This window comes from Ascaphus truei, chromosome 3, assembly GCF_040206685.1.
Source record: "Ascaphus truei isolate aAscTru1 chromosome 3, aAscTru1.hap1, whole genome shotgun sequence".
Classification (NCBI taxonomy): domain Eukaryota; kingdom Metazoa; phylum Chordata; class Amphibia; order Anura; family Ascaphidae; genus Ascaphus; species Ascaphus truei.
This window is the reverse complement of record NC_134485.1, coordinates 272,309,886-272,324,096: the sequence shown is the minus strand read 5'-3', so window position 1 is coordinate 272,324,096 and position 14,211 is coordinate 272,309,886.

Sequence of the window (14,211 nt, the reverse complement as noted above, 5' to 3'; positions counted from 1 at the left end):
TGAAGGGGGGGCGGAGGGGAGGTGAAGGGGGGGCGGAGGGGAGGTGAAGGGGGGGCGGAGGGGAGGTGAAGGGGGGACGGAGGGGAGGTGAAGGGGGGGCGGAGGAAAGGTGAAGGGGGGGCGGAGGCGAGGTGAAGGGGGGGCGGAGTCGAAGTGAAGGGGGGGCGGAGGCGAGGTGAAGGGGGGGGCGGAGGCGAGGTGAAGGGGGGGCGGAGGCGAGGTGAAGGGGGGGCAGAGGGGAGGTGAAGGGGGGGCGGAGGGGAGGTGAAGGGGAGGGGCGGAGGGGAGGTGAAGGGGGAGGGGAGGTGAAGGGGAGGGGCGGAGGGGAGGTGAAGGAGAGGGGTGGAGGGGAGGTGAAGGGGGAGGTGGGAGAAGGGGGGAGGTGGGGGAAGGGGGAGTGAAGGGAGGTGAAGGGGGGGTGGTGAAGGGAGGGGGGAAGGGGTGGTGAAGGGAGGGGGGAAGGGGAGGTGAAGGGGGGGAAGGGGAGGTGAAGGGGGAAGGGGGGGAAGGGGAGGTGAAGGGGGGAAGGGAGGGGCGGAGGGGAGGAGAAGGGGGGGAAGGGGAGGTGAAGGGGGTGAAGGGGAGGTGAAGGGGGGAAGGGGAGGTGAAGGGGGGGAAGGGGAGGTGAAGGGGGGAAGGGGAGGTGAAGGGGGGGAAGGGGAGGTGAAGGGGGGAAGGGGAGGTGAAGGGGGGAAGGGGAGGTGAAGGGGGGAGGGGAGTGAAGGGAGGGAGGGGAGTGAAAGGGGGTAGGGGAGTGAAGGGGGGGAGGGGAGGTAGGGTAGGGGGGGTGGAGGGGAGGTGAACGGGGGGTAGGAAGGGTGTAGGGGAGGTGAAGGGGGGCTAGGGGGGGCAGAGGGGTGGTAGGAGGGGAGGTGAAGGAAGGGGAAGGGGGGAGGTGGGGGAAGGGGGGAGGTGGGGGGAGGTGGGGGAAGGGGGGGGTGGGGGTGAAGGGGGGTAGGAGGGGTGGAGGGGAGGTGAAGGGGGGTCAGAGGGGAGGTGAAGGGGGGTTGGAGGGGAGGTGAAGGGGGGTCAGAGGGGAGGTGAAGGGTGGGGCGGAGGGGAGGTGAAGGGGGGGCGGAGGGGAGGTGAAGGGGGGCGGAGGGGAGGTGAAGGTCGGGGCGGAGGCAAGGTGAAGGGGGGGCGGAGGCGAGGTGAAGGGGGGGTGGAGGCGAGGTGAAGGGGGGTGTGCGGGAGGTGAGGGGGGGGAGGTAAGTGACAATTAATGTATCATGTGGCCGCTGGCTCCCCCTTCCCCCACTGTCTGTCGGTCGTGTCCCCCCTCCCCCAAAACCTTCCGTCTGCAGATGGGGGCGCGTGCATGCATCGGCCGCTCCCTCACCCGCCTGCTCCCACGTAGATGTGAGGCAGGAGGCAGCGTGTTTGAAATTGTCGTGGCCGCTCCCCCGGGTGGCTGTCCGCTCCCTCACCCGTCCGGCCGCTTCCTCACCCGTCCGGCCGCTCCCCCGCTGACTCTAGCGGCCGGGGTGTGAGCTTGGAGGCAATGCCGGAAGGAGGGGCAGAGGCGCAGGGGTTGGAGGCAGCGGGAGGCACAGTAGTTGGAGGCAGCGGGAGGCACAGTAGTTGGAGGCAGTGGCAGGCACATGGGTTGGAGGCGGCGGCAGGGGTGTGTGCTGGGATGGGAGGCGGCGGTTTACTTACTTACCTGGGCAAGAGGTGGCGGTGTGTGTGTGTGTGTCACCACACCGGCCAATGAGAGGTGTGCGGGGGCGGGCGGGCCAAGGGAGCCATCTCATTGGCCTGAGGTGGAGTGACGGGCCAAAGGTCCAATGCGATTGCCCCTAGACACAGGGAGACACAGGACAAACAGACACGCATACAACGATTTGAGAAATATATATATAGATAAATCAAAAAAAAAATATGTTTTAGTTCACATACTACATATTGTGGAATAGACCTTTTGTAATTAAACATTTGTTATAAATTATTTGTGATCTCCAAATATCCTTCAATTTCCCTTCTATCTATTAAATTGCTCGCTGTAGGATATATGCTGCTACACTGAGATGTTTTGGTCTTTTCCTTTGTTGATGGCCCAACTATGTTGAATATATGTTTTTTAAATTCCCATTCTAACTCATACATACATAAAAGAGAGCGCAAAAAATGGGAGGGTTGTAATTTTTAAAATACCACTTTATGTAAATTACGAACAATACATTGACTTACATTACAAATAATAAGATGGTACCACACTGTCCACAATATCCCTGCCCGCCAACCCGGCAGATATAAACATAAATCGAGATAACATATATGGTGCAAGTGATAATTAAACGTGAATACAAGGTTAAGAGAATTATGATTAAGTGATTCAATGAACTGTAGGAGTGTGGGAATATCACCCTCCTAAATTAACAACAGGTCATCAATGTACCGTCTGTAAAATAAAATGTGCTCCCTGAAATTGTTCAAATCTCCAAACACGTGGAACGACTCCCACCATCCCATGAAAATATTGGCATAGGATGGGGCAATGCTGGTCCCCATCGCCGTTCCACGTGTTTGGAGACAATGAACCCCATCAAACATAAAAAAAATTGTGAGTGAGAAGAAAGTGAATAGATTCAAGAATGAATGTGATATGCGCTGGTGCTAAATCAGACCGCGTGAGGAAATAACGAGCAGCTGTCAGGCCCTGCTCATTGGAGATAACCGTATAGAAGGACGTGACATCAAGTGTTACCCATACTACATTTCATTTCCACTGGATACCATTGATATTATTGAGTAAATCACCACTGTCACGAATATAGGATGGTAACTGCTGTACGAGGGGCTGCAAAAAACAATCCACGTATCGTGAGACACCATCTCCCAAAGATCCAATACCAAAAACAATCGGCATCCCGGGAGGGAGACCAATGTTTTGTGGATCTTTGGGAGATGGTGAAACACGGCAGTGGTAGGCGTAGCATTGTACATAAAATTGGTATCATTGTCATTGAGTACACCCAGCATAGAAACCATGTCCAAGAGATCCCCAAGTTCCTTTTGAAACCTTTGGGTAGAGTCGGTATGCAGTACAGCATAGGAACAAGTATCACTAAGTTGGGGCATGGCTTCCTTGTAGTAGTAATATAACTACATCAGGAATATTCACAAACAATGGATAACAATGTTACCATAAATCAATTTACTAGGACTACAGTAGCATGGGTTATAAAAGAAAGTAAGTAAATATCCTCCAGAACATAGAAACATAATGGTCTAAAGTAAGAAATGTCTATATGCCATTTTCAAGTGTGAAGTGTGAATGCCATAATACCCAAAGATGAGACTGAAAATTACTGAACTCAAGCAGAAAACCAAATTCTGTTGCTGAAGCGGAGGGATTGCACCTAGCAAGTAAATGGTGTAAAGCAAACAGAAGTTTTTACCTAGCAACTGCACATCTTGTATACCTGATAAGAGAAAATGCATGCACAGTACTGCTGACATTGTAAAACTTACCCAAGATAGAAAAAGTCTACAGAGATGCCTGTGAGAGCTACGACCTCTACAAGCAAAATATGCCCACCTGTAGGACTACCACAATTGGGGGTTCTAGCAAATACAGTGGCAACAGCTGCAATAGCGCCTCCTGAGGTCAGGAAGAAAATTACACCTGATAGCCTAAAAATGGAGGACAAGATGCAGCGTTCCTGTAATGAACCCTACCCCACGGAAGAGTGGCCCTTCCAGTCCAATAAAGAGGAAGACATCTCTTACGGGTAACCCGAACCGAGTCACACCCACAAAACACCCCAAGAATGGTGGGGGTGCCTGAACTCGGCACGAATCGAAAAGACCGCCCTCTATGATGACGAATATGGTCGACAAGAGAAAGAGCCGGAGCAGCAGATCACCCAATATTTCTGTCAGCTAAAGCAACTGCAAGAAAAGCCTGGCGTATATAATGAAGCTGCTAAAGTATCAAACAAAGGAGACCCCAGTATTCCGGATGGGACGGAGTCATCCAAAACAAAAAAGCGGAAAAAGAAGAAAAGCGGTTCTTCACTTACCGTGGAAGGAACAGACACGTCCGCAGATCCTGTGGAGGAAAAGGGGGACCGAGTTGCCCTGCAGCCTAGAGAAAATGGAGAATTCGTCCTGCGGTTAACCGAATATCCAGAGGGCCCAAGGCAGAAGTCGTGTACCCCAAAGTAGTATCTGTCCGGTGCCAACAGTGAGGAACCCTCAACCAACCATCCCAGGGAAGTGGAGCCGGAACCAGTGAGTGACGATCCCTTGACCAGCCCTGAAGATGCCCTGAAAAATGCCAGGCATGACTGGGATATGCTCCGTGAACAATTGAAACAAAAGGAAGATGGTTACACAGAGCTACAGAAAAATAACGTGAGGCTACAAAAAGATGTGCTCACAATTTACTCTTTAGCCAGGACAGAATTGGATGATCTCAAGACTGAGCTAGATACTGCAAATGCTACTATTTCCGCCATGGATGAAAAGCAGAGCCAATCTGATAAAATGGTGGCTACGCTAAAGCGGAAGTATGAGGAGGCACTGAAGCAGATGACAGTCTTCCAGCAAGAGGTTCACACTCTTCGCATAGAGCTGAATGCCTCACAACAGGAGGTCAACAGTGTCCGGATAGAGGTGGACGTATTTCAGAAAGAGGTTCAGACACTCCGCAGAGCACTGGATGCCTCACATCATGAGACCAACAGCTGCCGCACAGACCTGGAAGTTTCCAGAAAGGAACTACACAGTCTCACTGAGGAGCTGGACATTGCTAAAGAAACTATTGTCAATCTTGATACAGATCTCAAAGTCTCTCAGAAGGAGCTTCAGACCCTCAACCTAGAGAAGGAAGTCTCACGCCAGGAGATTGTCATTATAAAAGCAGATGTGCGTAAATGGAAGGAGGACTGCAAAGAGGCCCTGAATAATACAGAGACTGAAAAAGGAAAAATTCAAGATTAAAAAGAGAAAACTTAAAACTGAAAGAAGAAAATTTTCAGTTGACAGACAAAGTCAAGGAAAAGTTTGAAGCAGAGCACCGACTGCAGAACCAACTGCAAGGTCTGCGTACACACCTCCAGTATGCTGAGGAGAAGCAGCAAACGCTGCAGGAAGAAAAGCTGCAGGCTGTTAAAGAAATTCAAGTGCTGCAGGAACGTCTGATTACCCAGTATGTCCCTGCAAAGCAACATGAGAAACTGAAGGCTACCCTGAGCGTCACCAAAGCATCGCTAGAGGCCAAGCTTAGAACCCAGGTGACCCGGCACAAAAGGGAGCATAAGAAGGTCCAGAAACTAAAACAAGTAACTGTGGTCCAAGCAAAGAAGTTCATAGTGCTTCACAATGCAATAAAAATGTGGAAGCAAGCTCAGAGAAAGCAAAGTACGCAGATAAATTCCCTGAGAAGAGACTTGCAAGACGCACTCAAACAGGTTGAGTCTCTGCAGACCAGTAACTTACAGATTCCTCCAATACGAAAAAAGGTATTGGCTCTGCCCAAGCACCAGTATCCCACAGTAACTAATGCCCATGAGGACAAGGGTACAGTGAGAGTTGGGGACTCCACGCAGCTTCAAAACAAGATTACGAAGTTTGAGCCACCTAAGAAAGCACTAGCCAAACCTACAGCTGCCCAACAGGCAACAAACAGAGGTAGGAGTGCAGAATAAAAGCCAGAAGAATCCTTAGCTGAGGAAGCTGAAAAGATAGGACGTTCTCTGGAAAGGGCGGTGGAGGTGCAACTCAGTCCCAAAGAAGCTGAACTGGCGACTCCGTTGTGTGGAGGATGTGCAGAAAGACCGCTTCAAAAGTGGAAAACTCTATGGGCTAGTCCTAACTGCTCTACAACTGTTGCCATACAGTTTGTCTACAAAAAGAGGAGTGCCCGACGCAATGGAAATCTCATGACCGCGCACTCTGTAAAAAGACTTTACTTGGAAAAAGTCCTCCTCGAGCGACTGAGGAGTGCTGATCTCAAGCACCTTCGGGAGGAGATAAAAATAAACTGGAGAAAGGGCTCCAATCCCAGCGGGACAGAGGGTTCTCTTCCTCCATCCACTCTCATTCAAGTCACAGAAAGATCTCGAATGAGAGTGGAAGGATGGGCTTTGGCCGTGGTAAGCCCGGGCTTCCAACAAACAGGGGAGATATGTAGCAGGGGACTTATCCCTGTTCACAAATGTGCCTCTAATCCAGCAGTGTGGTGGTTAACTGCTGGTAGGCAATTAACTAACACCACCTGCCTGATTGCTTAGAAAAGCTGAACTTTGGAGACAGAGCAGAGACTCCTTAGCAGACTCCTTAGCTGAACTTGGAGACACTTGTCTTGAGCCCTGCCAGAAGAAGAAGCAGAGCTGCTTTCAAGACACAGGGGAAACTTCTAAACCTGAATGCTGACACACACTGAGGAAAAGGGAGCTGAACCAGGGACAGAAGATTTTCCCTCCAAACCACAAGGAACAGATAAGACTTTCATTTATGAGACTTTCTATATCTGCTTATTTTCATGCTATATATTTGGGGCTGGTAAAGAGCCTAGCTAACCAACCCAGTCAGAGAGGGCTGAGCTATATGTGTAGATAGTCTCCGTGACATCATCCGGCGTGACATCATCCGTCGCAGCAGCGCTTTTTGCTTATAGTGTTAGAGAGAAGAGACAGCGACCAGGGGGCGTGGCAGTGAGCGGTTCGCCCTCATTGGCTGAACCACTCCAGTGACCGCTGATGTAACGCTGCGGTCGCTGAAAAAATCAATTTCCATTGACTTCCAGCAATCACGACCCAAGCCGTCGTGTCGCTTCTATTACAGGCGCACACGTCGGATTCAATACATTTGTTTTGTCGCTGGGACTATAGCCGCGGCCTAAGGCTACGGCCCAAGTGGTCACGGCTGCACGCGCGCCGGAGGGTCTGGCGGCACGTGCACCCGTTTAAGCCGCGACCTGTGGCTACACTTGGAGAGCAGAGCAGAAGATCCGACGGGGGGTGGGGAGGGCCATGACGTCACGCGGCTGGTTCACCCTCATTGGCTGGACCGCCGCCGTGACGTGGCCAATGCTCGTCCGCTGCACCAAAGGACAAAAATCTTATCTTTTGGCCCAGGCGGTCGCACATCGTGTCTTGTGCGCGCACACACACACGCCGACTAGTGCCGGCCCCATAGAGGGCTGTGCTTTGTGTGCGGCACACACGTCGTAGCACGCGCCACAGCGGCCACTGAGGACGTAGTCTAAAGGACTAAGGGGTGATTACTGCAAATATCCTGGCCATACAGACGTGCCTCACACACAAAAAAATCTTCCTAAACCTGGGAAAGTGAGCCTTTCTAAGAGGGCCAAATGCTTATTTGTTGTTGCTTTATACTGGAATGAAATAAAAAACTTTCTTAGATTAACAAGATTTGCCATTGGTGGTTTACTACATATATGTCTGAAGGATTGAGATTGGTTTTCATTGGTGCAGTCCTAACACAAAAGTGATTTCATATTAATTGGTAATTGAGTAGAAAAAAAATAAAAAATCAACCTTGTTATGTTAACGGGATTTCCTTTAGCTTTTTTATTTGGTGTGATGTTACTGTGCATCCTTTATCCTTTGAATCCAGGCGCAAAGTACATTTTTCCTGTCTTGATACTTTCTAGACAAGCTATCCGTCTATCTGAACAAGCTCCTCACCCCTACCACATGCAGCACTTATCATCTGAGATCTGACTACAAAAGACTGTTCACAGTTCCAAGGTTCAACAAAGTATCCGGCAACTCCGCCTTCTTATCATGCACCCCAAAACTGCAACAAACTACCAGAGACTCTCACAGCAACCATCAGACTACGGTCTTTCAAAATTAAAGCTGAATCACATTTTAATCTTGTCAGGATCGCGCTTCCGATTCCTGCATTCCCTCACTCACTTGCGCCTCCTTGCGCGGCCGCTTCCTCCGCTCCTCCGGCAGCCTCCTTCCCGGCAGCACGTCACCCCCGCCTCCTGGGGGCGTGCGGCGGCTCCCATCCACACACGCGCCTCAGCGCGCCGTACTCCCGTCGCGTGCACGGCGTGCATGCACGTCTCTTAAAGAGAAGCACCAGTAGGAATGCCTAGACTAATCTCAAGGGGGCTACACCTGAGTTTCATCCTATCACAGGTCTACTTACGTCTAACACTTCTCCCTGTTCATCCTGATTTGTTCCCTTCTGTACATATGCTTCAGTCACCCTCTGGTCGTTGCTGAGCATAGACCTTCTATGCACCGTGCTCACTTGCAGCCTGAGTACCTGTTCTCGTTATCTCGCTTACCTGTTGTGACCCTGCTTGTACCTGACCCGTCTCTTCTTGTCCCCCTAAACCTTGGCTTGGCTAAACGGACTTCTACGCTCTCCGATCCTCGACTACGGTTTACGGATCTCAACTACTCTACGCTCTCCCATCCTCGACTATGGTTTACGGATCTCGACCATTCTACCCTCTCCAATCCCGGACCATAGGCAAGTACCCGCTACCCTCTCCACTCTCCTATCCTGACCCTGCTACGTTCACGACCCTGCAATCCGGGCCCACCCCCGTGGCTTAGGGCGGTGGTTATATATATTCCCCACCTCGGCCCCGCGGTTCAGTCCAGGTTGCAGTGAGCAACCGTGACAAATCTGGTCTGTAACTGTTACATATACTTATAACATATATTATTTATTTACAAAAAGTTTTACCAGGAAGTAATACATTGAGAGCTGCCTCTCGTTTTCAAGTATGACCTGGGCACTTATGATAACAATACATGGTTACGTTAAATGAACAGAGGTTATACAGTCAATTCACAGACATGTCATGGACAGTTAGAGATAATGTGATTATGGGCATATGTAACAGCAACAGACCAGATTAAAATTGTATTAGAAGGGATGGGATAGGCCCACAATGTATTATGTTAGACGAGGCCCTGCCCAAGCAGCTTACAATCTATAAAGAAGGGTAAGTGGAAACATAGGGTATAGGGGATAAGGTTTGTGTGTTTTGGATTGTAACAGTGCAGCTGTAACATTAACAAACATCAGCAAACAGCGGCCACACTTTGGCTGCCACCTTTGGAACAATGCAGATGTACCCATACCACACTGGTTCTGTGCAGAGGGAGCAGCTCTTGGGGAACACTTTAAGACATCCGTGTGTATTGTCTCTAACTGTCCATGAAATATCTGTATGTATAACCCTGTCCATTTAACATAACCATGTATTGTCACCATAACTCTGTGTCCTGAATATTCTTGAAAATGAGAAGTAACTCTCAATGTATTATTTTCTGGTAAAACATTTTATAAATAAAATAGAAAGACTGTCCTCTTTCACAGGTTAAATTTATCTTGTTTCCCATCTCTGGCAAATCCTCTCACAGGAGAAGAGGCATGTACAATTGTGAAGAGGGAACATCCAAGGAACATTCCCCATCTACACACTCACTGACAAACACACACACACTCATGGACAGACACACACACTCCCCCTCCCATCTCGCTCCCTCCTTCCTTCCTACACTGCGTTAAGCAGTGCTGACTAATCTGTCAGTCACAGCCATGTCCACAAGACCGCAACCTGTCCTGCTTTAAGCAGGATAGGTTGCACTGTTGCTGGACGCACTGGTGACTGACACGTTAGTCAGCACTGCAATAGTGTTGACTGCATGGAATGTTTAAGCGCGTCTGGGATTTTTTCAGCCCTGGTGTGTGTGTGTGTGTTGTGGCAAACAGCTCTCTTTGTGCAGCGCTGCCGTTTGCCCAAGCTCTTCACGACACAGTCATCTAGGTTTTAATTTGTAGAAAAGGAGGACAAACACGTGTATACACATGTAATGGCGTTTCCCCCACCCGATGGGAGATTCTGCCATCGCAGCGTGTGTGGTACGTGCTACCTGTTGGTAAGCAGGATGGCTGAGTCGTCCACCGATGTTTGTAGGGACAAGCTTCTGGGGTACATACCCGACATAAATCTCTTGCAGTGCAGCGCCTCCATCTGCCGCACACTCAAGATGCATGGAGGTGATCTCCTACGATAAAAATGGTTACATCTCCCCCCAGAAAAATCACACACTAGGCAGGAGGTATAATAATTGGAACGGTTTATTCTGTCCAGCACAATACAGTCACAGCAGGCCTCTGCCCTATGCAGTCTCTGGTGTTGTATCCCTCTGTAGGATGGTCCCTGGACCTGCACTACGGGTCAAGGGCCCCTGCAGCAGTCCTTGCTCTTCCCTGATCCTCTATCAGGATCAGGGGAAAGGTGCACACTCACTCTCCCCCGAAGGGTCAGAGGAACAGGGAAGGCCAGTCTTCAGGCAACCTGTGTGTGACCTGCCTCTCTCAAGTGGGGAGAGGCACTGACTAAATTTGGGCGACACTCCCCTTGAGTACAGCCAGGAGGAGGACACCAGTTCTGACCCAGTATTGGGTGTACCCAGGCCTGGTTTCACCTCCTCCCCTGTCACTTAAGAGCACTGCTGGGAGTGGGGAAAACCCATGATAGATACTGGCAGGCCTGCCCTTACCAGGGCTTGTTGCCAGTGAGGGCACACTGGTAGCCAAGAACCAGTCCTGGCTACACACACAATAGGCACTCAGCCCTCAACCTTCAGTGGTTTATTTCTCCATTAGTGACACTAAACATTTTTAAACACTGTCACTTTAAGAACAATCAAAATAAAATAAAAAAAACATCTACTCCTGTCAGGAATCTAACTCACATACCCCTATCTGCAATTTTGGCTGGGTAAGCCAGTTACCAATTTTAAATGGTAAAATAATAAGTGCAAAAAATAGCGCTTTCCACACACAGTTACCAACTTTAAACAATACAGAGATATAGCATTGAGTCCTTAACTGTGAGATGGGGACAGTGTCCCAATAGATCCTCAGATGCTGCAACATGTGGGGGGGGTCGTCTACCCCGAACTGGATCCTGGGGAGCAGCAGTTTTCCTTCCAGTCTTCAGGCTCTAAGAGAGAGTGAAGCAGCCAAACTAACTGCAATATATTCCTCTTCCTCAATTAGGAGAGCAGGTGAGTGAAAACAAAAACCACTGTATACTCTGGCCTGGAGTTTCCATTCCAGTCTCAGCAAAATGTGAAACTGTGGAATGGATCATTGTTTCCCTTTTTTCCCCCACTTTCTGCCTTAAATCAGACAGACAACTGTCTAATATTCTGGGACTATGTCACAGAGTGCATATATAGTGGTTTGAAGAAGTATTCACATCCCCAACCCATAGTCACATTTGTTGAATTACAAATAATGTATGCAATTTTTAAAACAAACTTTTGTTATTCTAAGCTACAAAGCTGTAGTAGTTAAACTCAACACTTATCCTGTATGAGGAGAAGGCTAAATGTCAGCAAAGGAAATGTACAAAATTAATTGTACTGGTTGCATAAGTATTAAGCCTCTTAAGTCAGTATTCAGTAGAAACACCTTTCACAGCAATTACTGCTATGAGTCTTATTGAATCGGTCTCTACAAGCTTTGCACAGTAGGATAGTGACATGTTTGTCCATTCTTCACGGGAATATTGATCCAGTTCTGATAAGGTTGTTGGGGATCGTAGATGGACTGCAATCTTCAAGTCTATAGATAAATGTTCGATTGGCTTCAAGTCAGGCCTTTAACTGGTCCACTCAAGAACACTAATTCTCTTTTTATTCAACCACTCCAGTGTGGGTTTGGCTTTGTGCCATTGTCGTGCTGAAATGTGAATTTGCTCCCCAGTTTCAGAGTCTTGGCTGACTCAAACAGGTTTTCCTCAAGGATTCTCCTGTACTTTGCACTATCCATTTTCCCCTCTATCCTCACAAGCTTCCCAGTCCATGCTGAAGAGAAGCATCCCCATAATACAGGAACAGGGAGGAAAAAAGTAGAGCACTGCTAATAAAATGAAAAAAAGGGCCAATTGCAAAATGATTATTTATTTATTAGGCATATAAGCCAAAAAGGGGACAAACACACTAACGTTTAAAACTCTGACGCGTTTCCCGCCGTGGAGGCGCTTTATCAAAGAGCTTTATCTTTGATAAAGCGCCTCCACGGCGGGAAACGCGTCAGAGTTTTAAACGTTAGTGTGTTTGTCCCCTTTTTGGATTATATGCCTAATAAATAAATAATTATTTTGCAATTGGCCCTTTTTTTCATTTTATTAGCAGTGCTCTACTTTTTTCCTCCCTGTTCCTGATTTTTTCACCTTAGTATTGTAGCATGCCGGTATTTACTAAACGGAGCAGCTGTCTACACCAAGAGGATTTCCTCTTCTAGCTGCAGAGATCCGGGGTTTTTGCCAGTGTGCAGCCGGTTACCATTCCCCTCACCTGCTCCGAGAATCAACATCGCGGACGGACATCCGACGTAGAAGTGGAGTGTCCGGTCCGGTCTTCACTGCCAGCAGCCAGCACCAACCCCACCGACAGCCACGACCCGACTACACGGAGAACATCGATCAGGTACCCGGGGGAGACGGCGGGAGACCCTGTACATGGATCTCCATTTCCAGCAGCCAGTCCCCATACACCGGGTTAACAGATTCTCGGCTGAGGAGGTCATCTAACCCCATTTAAACAGCAACCGGTGGGGTGAGTGTTTTCCATCGGCGTGGCGAGACTTCTCCTACGGCAGCATACAGGTGAGGTGGGGGTTTCCAGGCACGCACACACCATCGGCTCACCCTCTGGACTCTATTTTCCACATTCATTGATTTTGCAATATACCGTTTTATGGACATATGTTCTTCTTATTACATGGACTTTCTTGTTTGGTGAGAGCATCACCGGGGGGTAGTTACCCCTATTTTCATCCCCATAATACAATGTTTCCACCACCATGCTTGACGACAGTTGTGATGGTGTTGACTGGGCGATGTGCAGTGTTGGGCTTGTCTGCCCACAAAACCTTTTTCCACATGTCTGCAGTATCATCTATATGCTTTTTCACAAACTCCACACAGGATTTAAGATGAGTCTTTTTAAGTAATGGCTTCTTTCTTGCCATAAATCCATATAGCCAGCTTTGTGTAGGCACCGGCTTATTGTTGATGATTGAACACTGACTCCCATCTCAGACAGAGAACTTTGCTGATCTCTCAAGGTAATAGTTGACCTTCAGAGTGACGTCACAAACCAGTTTCCTGCTTGCCCGGCTGCTCAGTTTGGGCGGGCGACCTGATCTGGGTGGTATGATGTATTTTCCACTTCTTTTATGATGGACGTCACTGTGCTGAGAGGGATAATGAGCGCCTTTGAAAATTTCTTGTACCCTTTTCCTACTCTGTGCCTCTCTACCACTGTATCCCAGACTTGTTTAGAAAGCCCCTTGGTCTTCGTGGTTGCTTTGGAAACTATGCGAGTTTCAGCTTGAAAGTCTTATATACTGAAGGAAAATGACACGTTAAACCACTTTCATTACACACAGGCTGAAACCATTTCACTCCTTTTGTGACCTTCCAAACAATTCATTTGCACCTGAGCGGATTTAAGGCTGCAGTAGCAAAATGGTTGAATACTTATGCAACTGAGATTAATCTGTTTTTCTCTGTAAATCTTACTTCTTTATATTCTATATGCATTTTCTAACTTTATCACTTTGGGGTCGTTTTTGTAGATTCAACATGTAAAGTCTAATTTTAAAATGTTATGGAGTATGCTCAGGGGCCAACAACATGAGAAAAATCTGCAGGGGGTGAATACTTCTGCACACCACAGTATACACATACATACCATACATACATACACACAGTATATAATATATAGTTATGGTCAATCACTTTATCTTGTTTTCTCCCATGTTCACTCTCTCTTACTTCTCCAACACATCATATCCAATCCCTAACCACTAACTCCTCTCTTTCTCATTACTCCTACCTCCCTCACACCCCCCAAAACCACTGCAACCTCTTCACACTCTTTACGTAGACACTTCTCATCTCCCAGTATCTGTACAACACCTTCTCTCTCCTCTTTTCACTCGTACCTGCCCAGACTCATCAGCATCCCCTTTTTTTTGTTCTGTCATCAGCATCCCTATATAATAGCTCCCTTTTATGTGTCACAGTTGCTGATCGTCGGTAGAGGAAAGCAAACTCCCAATCATACTGTTTACACTACAAATTAATTCTCTCTTCACACAATGCTGCCCTCTCTATTTAAACGATATGTCTCCTCTTACTTCTACTCTGCCCTCCTATCCTCAAATACCTGTTTTCCACTTTCA